This window comes from Aulonocara stuartgranti, assembly GCF_965226115.1.
Source record: "Aulonocara stuartgranti genome assembly, chromosome: 7".
NCBI classification, from domain to species: Eukaryota; Metazoa; Chordata; class Actinopteri; order Cichliformes; family Cichlidae; genus Aulonocara; species Aulonocara stuartgranti.
In genome coordinates, this window is record NC_138945.1 from 36,944,776 (window position 1) to 36,957,361 (window position 12,586).

Sequence of the window (12,586 nt, forward strand, 5' to 3'; positions counted from 1 at the left end):
AATTTTCAGCCGATTTTCACCGTTCAAATTTTAAACTATTCAGCTATTTTTGCTAATTCCTGCTACGATTTTTGCTATTTTTAACTATTATACTTTTTAAAATATTAAGCTTTTTTCCTTTAATTTGTCCCATTGAAATGAATGGGAAACTTCAGCAATTCTACTAAAATTTGCTTGTTTTTGAAACTTAACTACTTCCTCATATTTTCACCTAGAACAACCATTCAAACTTTAAAATGTTCACAAATTATTGGGCTATTCAGGTATGATTCAGCTTTTTCAAATGTTTTACTGTTTTACTTTTATGCCTCTTAAAGTTTTGAGTTGCAAAATTGTGATTTTTCACAAAATACATGTGTTGTTATGGTTGCTATGCTCTTGGCTTCCAGTGTGCCACTGAAGGTTTTGCAATTTTCACTTCATGTCCGAACAACTTCCTGCTACTTGCTCAATTTTCACTCAACTTCCACAAATTATACATCAAAACGTAGGTATTTTTGCTGGCTTTCAGAAAATGTCACCATCATTGTTGTGGGATTTATAGAATTTTTGCAAATCTCCTCAGACTAACACAAGGTCAGAAAACTCTCCATATAAAGTGAATGGAGAGCTTGTTCAAAATCACCGCTGGATTTCTGTAATGAGAGGCATATTCGAATCGTCATATCTCCTTAACGAAGCAAAGTTAAGACATGAGGCTTGTCCCCGAATATCTTCAGACACCCCTGACGCTCACAATTCAAGAATTTCTTTCTCACCTATTACCGTTCTGAAATGAGTTGGACTTGTTTGAGGGTAGGAAATTCGTCCTTCGCTCAGATTTCTTCAGATTTCAAACTGTGGAAATGAACCACTTTTTTCTCTCGTCATAACTTTTTGTTGGATTTCCACAGAGACCTGAAAATTTCCATGATTGTTCACCAAAGCCTGCTGTCTCTTACGGTGAAAGAATGATATCGATACTCCAAATAGATTTCGAGTTAGAAAGCGTTGTTTGAGGGCAAGTCAAGGCAGTTTTTGCTTCGCTCTACTCAGTTATGGTGCATTACAAGTCAAATATCTTTAATAATTCATATTTTAATGATAAATTGTAAACACTGGAAGATTCCCCCATCTCTTCTGAACAAAACGGTGTAAGAATGACCGCTCTAGCCCCTACGGTTTGGAAATTATGGTCATTTGTTTGAGGGGAGTCCTCACTATGAGAAATAGGCTGCAATAATCCTGTGCCTCTCTGTGCTGCGTGTGTAAAAAGAGGCACATGTTTTGGCGGGAAAAAGTACACAGGCTCTCTGATTGGTGGATTCAAATTCAGCAGCTCCCAGGCTGACCTAGAAACTTACTTCTCTCTCCCTGTGCATTTTTTTGCTGATTTTTTTCATTTAACAAGTATATTTGAGGGACCCTCAGCATGTTCAGCATTTTTTCAGCTGTCCATTTTGCTTTTCCAATTTTTCTGTTTAACTTATTACTATTGTGCTAAATAATACTATTTCTGCTATTTTATAAGATTTGTGCCTAATATAGTATTTCTGCTTTTAATACAATATTTCTGCTTTTTATACTATTTGTGCTAAAACATAGTATTTCTACTAAATGTAGTATTTATGCTTAATCATACTATTTCTGCTTTTTATGGGATTTGTGCCTAATATAGTATTTCTGCTTTTTATAGGATTTTTGCTCAAACATAGTATTTCTACTAAATGTAGTGTTTATGCTTAATCATCCTATTTCTGCTATTTTATAAGATTTGTGCTTAATATAGTATTTCTGCTTTTAATAGGATTTGTGCTTAATATAGTATTTCTGCTTTTTATAGAATTTGTGCTTAATATAGTATTTCTGCTTTTTATAGAATTTGTGCTTAATATAGTATTTCTGCTTTTTATAGGATTTGTGCTTAATATAGTATTTCTGCTAAATTATAGTATTTCTGCTTTTTATAGTATTTGTGCTAAAACATAGTATTTCTACTAAATGTAGTATTTATGCTTAATCATAGTATTTCTATATATTTCTGCCAGGTCCCCAGGCAGCCAATCCTCTGTGAGGACTTAGACATTCAAATTTTCAAATCAGGGCCTGCACAGTTTCCCAGCCAATCATATATGTGTCCTGAGGCATTCAAATTTGCATATTGGGGCCTTCATGGCTTCTAAGCCAGCCAATCATATCTGAGGGCTGAGGAATTCAAATCCACAAATCAGGGCCTGCACGGCTTCCCAGGCAGCCAATCATGTATGTGGCCTCAGGCATTCAAATTTGCATATTGGGGGAATTCGTGGCTTCTAAGTCAACAAGTCATCCATGTCGTATATCTCTAAAGATTCACATTTTAATGATAAATTGTTAACACTGGAAGATTCCCCCATCTCTTCTGAACAAAACGGTATAAGAATGACCGCTCTAGCCCCTACGGTTTGGAAATTATGGTCATTTGTTTGAGGGGAGTCCTCACTATGAGAAATAGGCTGCAATAATCCTGTGCCTCTCTCTGCTGCGTGTGTAAAAAGAGGCACCTGTTTTGGCGGGAAAAAGTACACAGGCTCTCTAATTGGTGGATTCAAATTCAGCAGCTCCCAGGCTGACCTAGAAACTTACTTCTCTCTCCCTGTGCATTTTTTTGCTGATTTTTTCATTTAACAAGTATATTTGAGGGACCCTCAGCATGTTCAGCATTTTTTCAGCTGTCCATTTTGCTTTTCCAATTTTTCTGTTTAACTTAGTACTATTGTGCTAAATCATACTGTTTCTGCTATTTCATAAGATTTGTGCTTAATATAGTATTTCTGCTTTTAATAGGATTTGTGCTTAATATAGTATTTCTGCTTTTTATAGAATTTGTGCTTAATATAGTATTTCTGCTTTTTATAGGATTTGTGCTAAATTATAGTATTTCTGCTTTTTATAGTATTTGTGCTAAAACATAGTATTTCTACTAAATGTAGTATTTATGCTTAATCATAGTATTTCTATATATTTCTGCCAGGTCCCCAGGCAGCCAATCCTCTGTGAGGACTTAGACATTCAAATTTTCAAATCAGGGCCTGCACGGTTTCCCAGCCAATCATATATGTGTCCTGAGGCATTCAAATTTGCATATTGGGGCCTTCATGGCTTCTAAGCCAGCCAATCATATCTGAGGGCTGAGGAATTCAAATCCACAAATCAGGGCCTGCACAGCTTCCCAGCCAGCCAATCATGTATGTGGGCTCCAGGTATTCAAATTTGCATATTGGGGAATTCGTGGCTTCTAAGTCAACAAGTCATCCATGTCATATATCTCTAAAAATTCATATTTTAATGATAAATTGTCAACACTTGAAGATTCCCCCATCTCTTCTGAACAAAACGGTGTAAGAATGACCGCTCTAGCCCCTATGGTTAGGAAATTATGGTCATTTGTTTGAGGGGAATCCTCACTATGTGAAATAAACTGAAAGAAGCAGGTCTATGTCTCTGTGCTGCGTGTGTAAAAAGATGCACCTGTTTTGGCGGGAAAACGTAAACAGCCTCTCTGATTGGTGGATTCAAATTCAGCAGCTCCCAGGCTGACCTAGAAACTTAGTCCTCTCTCCCTGTGTGTGTGTGTGTGTGTGTGTGTGGTGTGTGTGTGTGTGTGTGTGTGTGTGTGTGTGTGTGTGTGTGTGTGTGTGTGTGTTTAGTGGGAGAGAGAGGACCCTGCCCTTATTTGACAGCATGTCATTGTAGGATTTAAATTGAACATAGTTAGACTGGTTGACTGGATTAGAGCCTGTGTTTGTGTGTCCCTCTGTGCATTTGTGTTTCAATAAGTTTTTACTATTCTGCTAAATCATAGTATTTCTGGTACTTTTCGGTACTTGTGCTAAATACAGTATTTCTGCTAAATCATACTATTTCTGCTTTTCATAGGATTTATGCCTAATATAGTATTTCTGCTAAATTATAGTATTTCTGCTTTTTATACTATTTGTTCTAAATTATAGTATTTCTGCTTTTTATAGGATTTGTGCTTAATATAGTATTTCTGCTAAATTATAGTTTTTCTGCTTTTTATAATATTTGTGCTAAAACATAGTATTTCTACTAAATGTAGTATTTATGCTTAATAATAGTATTTCTATATATTTCTGCCAGGTCCCCAGGCAGCCAATCCTCTGTGAGGACTGAGACATTCAAATTTTCAAATCAGGGCCTGCACAGTTTCCCAGCCAATCAAATAAGTGTCCTGAGGCATTCAAATTTGCATATTGGGGCCTTCGTGGCTTCTAAGCCAGCCAATCATATCTGAGGGCTGAGGAATTCAAATCCACAAATCAGGGCCTGCACGGCTTCCCAGCCAGCCAATCACATATGTGGTCTCAGGCATTCAAATTTGCATATTGGGGAATTCGTGGCTTCTAAGTCAACAAGTCATCCATGTCATATATCTCTAAAAATTCATATTTTAATATTAAATTGTCAACACTTGAAGATTCCCCCATCTCTTCTGAACAAAACGGTGTAAGAATGACCGTTCTAGCCCCTACGGTTAGGAAATTACGGTCATTTGTTTGAGGGGAGTCGTCACTATGAGAAATAGACTGCAAAAATCCTGTGTCTCTCTGTGCTGCTGCGTGTGTAAACAGATGCACCTGTTTTGGTGGGGAAAAGTGCACAGCCTCTCTGATTGGTGGATTCAAATTCACCAGCTCCCAGGCTGACCTAGAAACTTACTTCTCTCTCCCTGTGTGTGTGTGTGTGTGTGTGTGTGTGTGTGTGTGTGTGACAGAGAGAGAGAGAGAGAGAGAGAGAGAGAGAGAAGGCTTTTAATGGGATGATCTCATTCTAAGATTTAAATTCAATATATTTAGACTGGTTGACTGAATTGGATCTTGTGTGTGGGTCTCTCTGTGCATGTGTGTTTCCTCATGTGTACATATTTGTGATTGTGTGGCTGTAATAAATTTTTTTGCAGATTTTTGTCATTTAACAAGTATATTTGAGGGACCCTCAGCATGTTCAGCATTTTTTCCAGCTGTCCATTTTGCTTTTCCAATTTTTCTGTTTAACTTATTACTATTGTGCTAAATCATACTATTTCTGCTATTTTATAAGATTTGTGCTTAATATACTATTTCTGCTTTTATAGGATTTGTGCTTAATATAGTATTTCTGCTAAATGTAGTATTTATGCTTATTCATACTATTTCTGCTTTTCATAGTATTTGTGCTTAATATAGTATTTCTGCTAAATTTAGTATTTATGATTAATTATAGTTTTTCTACTAAATCATAGTACAGTATTTCTGCTTTTTATGGGATTTGTGCTAAAACAAAGTATTTCTACTAAATGTAGTATTTGTGCTTAATCATACCATTTCTGCTTTTTATAGGATTTGTGCTTAATATAGTATTTCTGCTAAATTATAGTATTTCTGCCAAATTATAATATTTGTGCTAAAACATAGTCTCAATTTAAAATTACAATATTCATAGTTCATCACAGTGTCTCTGGTAAATCACAATATTTCTGCTCTGTTGTACTATTTTTCTAAATCATAGTGTTTCTGTAATGTTTAAGTATTTTTGGCTAAATATATTCTTTCTGTTATCTTATACTATTTCTCCTAAATTCTTGTATTTTTGAGAAGTTATCATGTTTCTGGTAAGTTACAATATTTCTGCTAAATTCTGCTATGCTATTGTATTTCTGCCAAGTATTATGTTTCCTCTAAGATATTGCAGTTCTGCTAAGTTATTCCATTTTAGCAAACTTCTTTTGCTTCTGCAAAGTTTTTACAATTTCTGCAACTTTTCAGCTTTTTCAGCTACTTTTTGCATACAGCTTCAGCTTTAAGCATCCACACTGCATTTTCGCAGGAAATGCAAATTTTTCTAGTTGTGTGGATGCTTTAAGCATCCACACTATTGAGTTCCTGTTTCTCTTTATTCTTTATTATTATTATTATTATTCTTAGGACTTCCGTACACTTTTCGCCGTAGAACTACTTCCACAATTTTCAGCCGATTTTCACCGTTCAAATTTTAAACTATTCAGCTATTTTTGCTCTTTCCGGCTATGACTTTTGCTATTTTTAACTATTATACTTTTTAAAATATTCCACTTTTTTCCTTTAATTTGTCCCATTGAAATGAATGGGAAACTTCAGCAATTCTGCTAAAATTTGCTTGTTTTTGAAACTTAACTACTTCCTCATACTTTCACCTAGAACAACCATTCAAATTTTAAAATGTTCACAAATTATTGGGCTATTCAGGTATGATTCAGCTTTTTCAAATCTTTTACTGTTTTACTTTTATGCCTCTTAAAGTTTTCAGTTGCAAAATTGTGATTTTTCACAAAATACATGCGTTGTTATGGTTGCTATGCTCTTGGCTTCCAGTGTGTCACTGAAGGTTTTGCAGTCTTCTCTTCATGTCCGAACAACTGTTTGCTACTTGCTCAATTTTCACTCAACTTCCACAAATTATACATCAAAACGTAGGTATTTTTGCTGGCTTTCAGAAAATGTCACTATCATTGTTGTGGTATTCATAGAACTTTCGCAAATCTCCTCAGACTAACACAAGGTCAGAAAACTCTCCATATAAAGTCAATGGAGAGTTTGTTCAAAATCACCGCTGCATTTCTGGAATGAGAGGCATATTCGAATCGTCATATCTCCTTAACGAAGCAAAGTTAAGACATGAGGCTTGTCCCGGCATATCTTCAGACACTCCTGACGCTCACAATTCAAGAATTTCTTTCTCAACTATTACCGTTCTGAAATGAGTTGGACTTGTTTGAGGGTAGGAAATTCGTCCTTCGCTCAGATTTCTTCAGATTTCAAAGTCTGGAAATGAACCACTTTTTTCTCTCGTCATAACTTTTTGTTGGATTTCCACAGAGACCTGAAAATTTCCATGATTGTTCACCAAAGCCTGCTGTCTCTTACGGTGAAAGAATGATATCGATACTCCAAATAGATTTCAAGTTACAAAGCGTTGTTTGAGGGCAAGTCAAGGCAGTTTTTGCTTCGCTCTACTCAGTTATGGTGCATTAGAAGTCAAATATCTTTAATAATTCATATTTTAATGATAAATTGTAAACACTGGAAGATTCCCCCATGTCTTCTGAACAAAACGGTGTAAGAATGACCGTTCTAGCCCCTACGGTTAGGAAATTATGGTCATTTGTTTGAGGGGAGTCGTCACTATGAGAAATAGACTGCAATAATCCTGTGCCTCTCTCTGCTGCGTGTGTAAAAAGATGCACCTTTTTTGGCGGGAAAACGTAAACAGCCACTCTGATTGGTGGATTTAAATTCGGCAGCTCTCTCCCTCTGTGTGTGTGTGTGTGTGTGTGTGTGTGTGTGTGTGTGTGTGTGTGTGTGTGTGTGTGTGTGTGTGTGTGTGTGTGTGTGTGTGTGTGTTTAGTGGGAGAGAGAGGACCCTGCCCTTATTTGGCAGCATGTCATTGTAGGATTTAAATTGAATATAGTTAGACTGATTGACTGGATTAGAGCCTGTGTTTGTGTGTCCCTCTCTGCATTTCTGTTTCAATATGCCTCCATATTTGTAATTTTGTAAGTTATTGCTATTCTGCTAAATCATAGTATTTCTGGTACTTTTCGGTACTTGTGCTAAATACAGTATTTCTGCTAATTTATAGTGTTTCTGCTTTATTATACTATTTGTGCTAAAACATAGTATTTCTACTAAATGTAGTATTTCTGCTTTTTATACTATTTGTGCTAAATTATAATATTTCTGCTTTTTATACTATTTGTGCTAAATTATAATATTTCTGCTTTTTATACTATTTGTGCTAAATTATAATATTTCTGCTTTTTATACTATTTGTGCTAAAACATAGTATTTCTACTAAATGTAGTATTTCTGCTTTTTATACTATTTGTGCTAAATTATAATATTTCTGCTTTTTATACTATTTGTGCTAAATTATAATATTTCTGCTTTTTATACTATTTGTGCTAAAACATAGTATTTCTACTAAATGTAGTATTTATGCTTAATCATACTATTTCTGCTTTTTATAGGATTTGTGCCTAATATAGTATTTCTGCTTTTTATAGGATTTGTGCTTAATAATATAGTATTTCTGCTAAATTATAGTATTTCTGCTTTTTATAGTATTTGTGCTAAAACATAGTATTTCTACTAAATGTAGTATTTATGCTTAATCATAGTATTTCTATATATTTCTGCCATGTCCCCAGGCAGCCAATCCTCTGTGAGGACTTAGACATTCAAATTTTCAAATCAGGGCCTGCACGGTTTCCCAGCCAATCATATATGTGTCCTGAGGCATTCAAATTTGCATATTGGGGCCTTCATGGCTTCTAAGCCAGCCAATCATATCTGAGGGCTGAGGAATTCAAATCCACAAATCAGGGCCTGCACGGCTTCCCAGGCAGCCAATCATATGTGTGGCCTCAGGCATTCAAATTTGCATATTGGGGGAATTCGTGGCTTCTAAGTCAACAAGTCATCCATGTCGTATATCTCTAAAAATTCACATTTTAATGATAAATTGTTAACACTGGAAGATTCCCCCATCTCTTCTGAACAAAACGGTGTAAGAATGACCGCTCTAGCCCCTACGGTTTGGAAATTATGGTCATTTGTTTGAGGGGAGTCCTCACTATGAGAAATAGGCTGCAATAATCCTGTGCCTCTCTCTGCTGCGTGTGTAAAAAGATGCACCTGTTTTGGCGGGAAAAAGTACACAGGCTCTCTGATTGGTGGATTCAAATTCAGCAGCTCCCAGGCTGACCTAGAAACTTACTTCTCTCTCCCTGTGCATTTTTTTGCTGATTTTTTCATTTAACAAGTATATTTGAGGGACCCTCAGCATGTTCAGCATTTTTTCAGCTGTCCATTTTGCTTTTCCAATTTTTCTGTTTAACTTATTACTATTGTGCTAAATCATACTGTTTCTGCTATTTCATAAGATTTGTGCTTAATATAGTATTTCTGCTTTTAATAGGATTTGTGCTTAATATAGTATTTCTGCTTTTTATAGAATTTGTGCTTAATATAGTATTTCTGCTTTTTATAGAATTTGTGCTTAATATAGTATTTCTGCTTTTTATAGGATTTGTGCTTAATATAGTATTTCTGCTAAATTATAGTATTTCTGCTTTTTATAGTATTTGTGCTAAAACATAGTATTTCTACTAAATGTAGTATTTATGCTTAATCATAGTATTTCTATATATTTCTGCCAGGTCCCCAGGCAGCCAATCCTCTGTGAGGACTTAGACATTCAAATTTTCAAATCAGGGCCTGCACTTTTTCCCAGCCAATCATATATGTGTCCTGAGGCATTCAAATTTGCATATTGGGGCCTTCATGGCTTCTAAGCCAGCCAATCATATCTGAGGGCTGAGGAATTCAAATCCACAAATCAGGGCCTGCACAGCTTCCCAGCCAGCCAATCATATATGTGGCCTCAGGCATTCAAATTTGCATATTGGGGAATTCGTGGCTTCTAAGTCAACAAGTCATCCATGTCGTATATCTCTAAAAATTCATATTTTAATGATAAATTGTCAACACTTGAAGATTCCCCCATCTCTTCTGAACAAAACGGTGTAAGAATGACCGTTCTAGCCCCTACGGTTAGGAAATTATGGTCATTTGTTTGAGGGGAGTCGTCACTATGAGAAATAGACTGCAATAATCCAGTGTCTCTCTCTGTGCTGCGTGTGTAAACAGAAGCACCCGTTTTGGTGGGGAAAAGTGCACAGCCTCTCTGATTGGTGGATTCAAATTCGGCAGCTCTCTCCCTCTGTGTGTGTGTGTGTGTGTGTGTGTGTGTGTGTGTGTGTGTGTGTGTGTGTGTGTGTGTGTGTGTGTGTGTTTAGTGGGAGAGAGAGGACCCTGCCCTTATTTGGCAGCATGTCATTGTAGGATTTAAATTCAATATAGTTAGACTGGTTGACTGGATTAGAGCCTGTGTTTGTGTGTCCTTCTGTGCATTTGTGTTTCAATATGCCTCCATATTTGTAATTTTGTAAGTTATTACTATTCGGCTAAATCATAGTATTTCTGGTACTTTTCAGTACTTGTGCTAAATACAGTATTTCTGCTAAATCATACTATTTCTGCTTTTCATAAGATTTGTGCCTAATATAGTATTTTTGCTAAATTATAGTATTTGTTCTTTTTATACTATTTGTGCCTAATATAGTATTTCTGCTTTTTATACTATTTGTGCCTAATATAGTATTTCTGCTTTTTATAGGATTTGTGCTTAATATAGTATTTCTGCTAAATTATAGTATTTCTGCTTTTTATAGTATTTGTGCTAAAACATAGTATTCTACTAAATGTAGTATTTATGCTTAATCATAGTATTTCTATATATTTCTGCCAGGTCCCCAGGCAGCCAATCCTCTGTGAGGACTGAGAAATTCAAATTTTCAAATCAGGGCCTGCACGGCTTCCCAGCCAATCATATATGTGTCCTGAGGCATTCAAATTTGCATATTGGGGCCTTCATGGCTTCTAAGCCAGCCAATCATATCTGAGGGCTGAGGAATTCAAATCCACAAATCAGGGCCTGCACGGCTTCCCAGGCAGCCAATCATATATGTGGCCTCAGGCATTCAAATTTGCATATTGGGGAATTCGTGGCTTCTAAGTCAATAAGTCATCCATGTCATATATCTCTAAAAATTCACAAGTTCATGATAAATTGTCAACACTTGAAGATTCCCCTATCTCTTCTGATCAAAACGGTGTAAGAATGACTGTTCTAGCCCCTACAGTTAGGAAATTATGGTCATTTGTTTGAGGGGAGTCGTCACTATGAGAAATAGACTGCAATAATCCTGTGCCTCTCTGTGCTGCGTGTGTAAATAGATGCACCCATTTGGAGGGAAAAAGTGCACAGGCTCTCTGATTGGTGGATTCAAATTCAGCAGCTCCCAGGCTGACCTAGAAACTTACTTCTCTCTCCCTGTGTGTGTGTGTGTGTGTGTGTGTGTGTGTGTGTGTGTGTGTGTGTGTGTGTGTGTGTGTGTGACAGAGAGAGAGAGAGAGAGAGAGAGAGAGAAAGCCTTTTAATGGGATGTTCTCATTGTAAGATTCAAAATCAATATATTTAGACTGGTTGACTGAATTGGATCTTGTGTGTGTGTCTCTCTGTGCATGTGTGTTTCCTTATGTGTCCATATTTGTGATTGTGTGGCTGTTATATTTTTTTTGCCGATTTTTTTCATTTAACAAGTATATTTGAGGGACCCTCAGCATGTTCAGCATTTTTTCAGCTGTCCATTTTGCTTTTCCAATTTTTCTGTTTAACTTATTACTATTGTGCTAAATCATACAATTTCTGCTATTTCATAAGATTTCTGCTTAATATACTAGTTCTGCTTTTTATAGGATTTGTGCTTAATATACTATTTCTGCTTTTTATAGAATTTATGCTTAATCATACTATTTCTATATATTTCTGCCAGGTCCCCAGGCAGCCAATCCTCTGTGAGGACTCAGACATTCAAGTATACAGATCACAGCCTGCACGGCCTCCCAGCCAGCCAATCATATCTGAGGTCTCCTGTTTCCTCTCTCGTCATATCTCAGCGACAGATGTACAGAGAGCAATGAAAATCGCAGTCAAAGTACACCAAAGTCCGCTGATTCAGCCAGTAGAAGAATTATGCCTCTAGTCCACCTAGTTTTTGAGTTACACAACGTTTTGTAACTCCAAAAAACGGTGTTTTTCGCCTCTCACCGCGATCTAATTCTGACTCCTCATCAGCCTGTTTTTCCAAAGCGGCCGCTCTCTTTCCCAGTGGCGCAGTTGGTAATGACACGGCTCTGCAAGCCAAAGATCGTGGGTTCGATTCCACCTTGGTCAACATGTTTTTTTTCCCTACAAATTAATACACTGTCACAGACCAGTAATTCATATTCATCATTTATTACAATTCTGCAAACTTTTATGATTTTACCAGCTTTTGATAATATGGACCTCACATTCTTGTTAACACCCCATGGCACAAATACTCTTCCCTTTAGGCTCTGTGTATGTGTGTGTGTGTATCAATATTTCTCCCATTTTAAAGTATTACTCCTCCATAATTGTATTTCTGTTCAATCAAAGTACTTTTACTACATCTTAGTACTTCTGCTCAATCATAGTATTTCTGCTAAATCATAGTATTTTTGCCAAATCATGATTTTTGTGCCAAATCATAACATTTGTGTTATGTTAAAGTATTACTACTAATTGGAGGAATTTCTGTCATGTTACAGTATTTCTGCTAAATTATAGTATTTCTGCTTTTTATACTGTTTGTGCCTAATATAGTATTTCTGCTTTTTATAGGATTTGTGTTTAACCTTCAGAGGTCCTTAGGGACATTTATTGTCTTTTGCATTTTTAATTTTAATATAGTATTTCTGCTAAATTATAGTATTTCTGCTTTTTATAGGATTTGTGCTAAAACATAGTATTTCTACTAAATGTAGTATTTATGCTTAATCATACTATTTCTATATATTACTATTCTACTAAATCATACTATTTCTGCTTTTCATAGAATTTGTGCCTAATATAGTATTTCTGCTAAATTACAGTATTTCT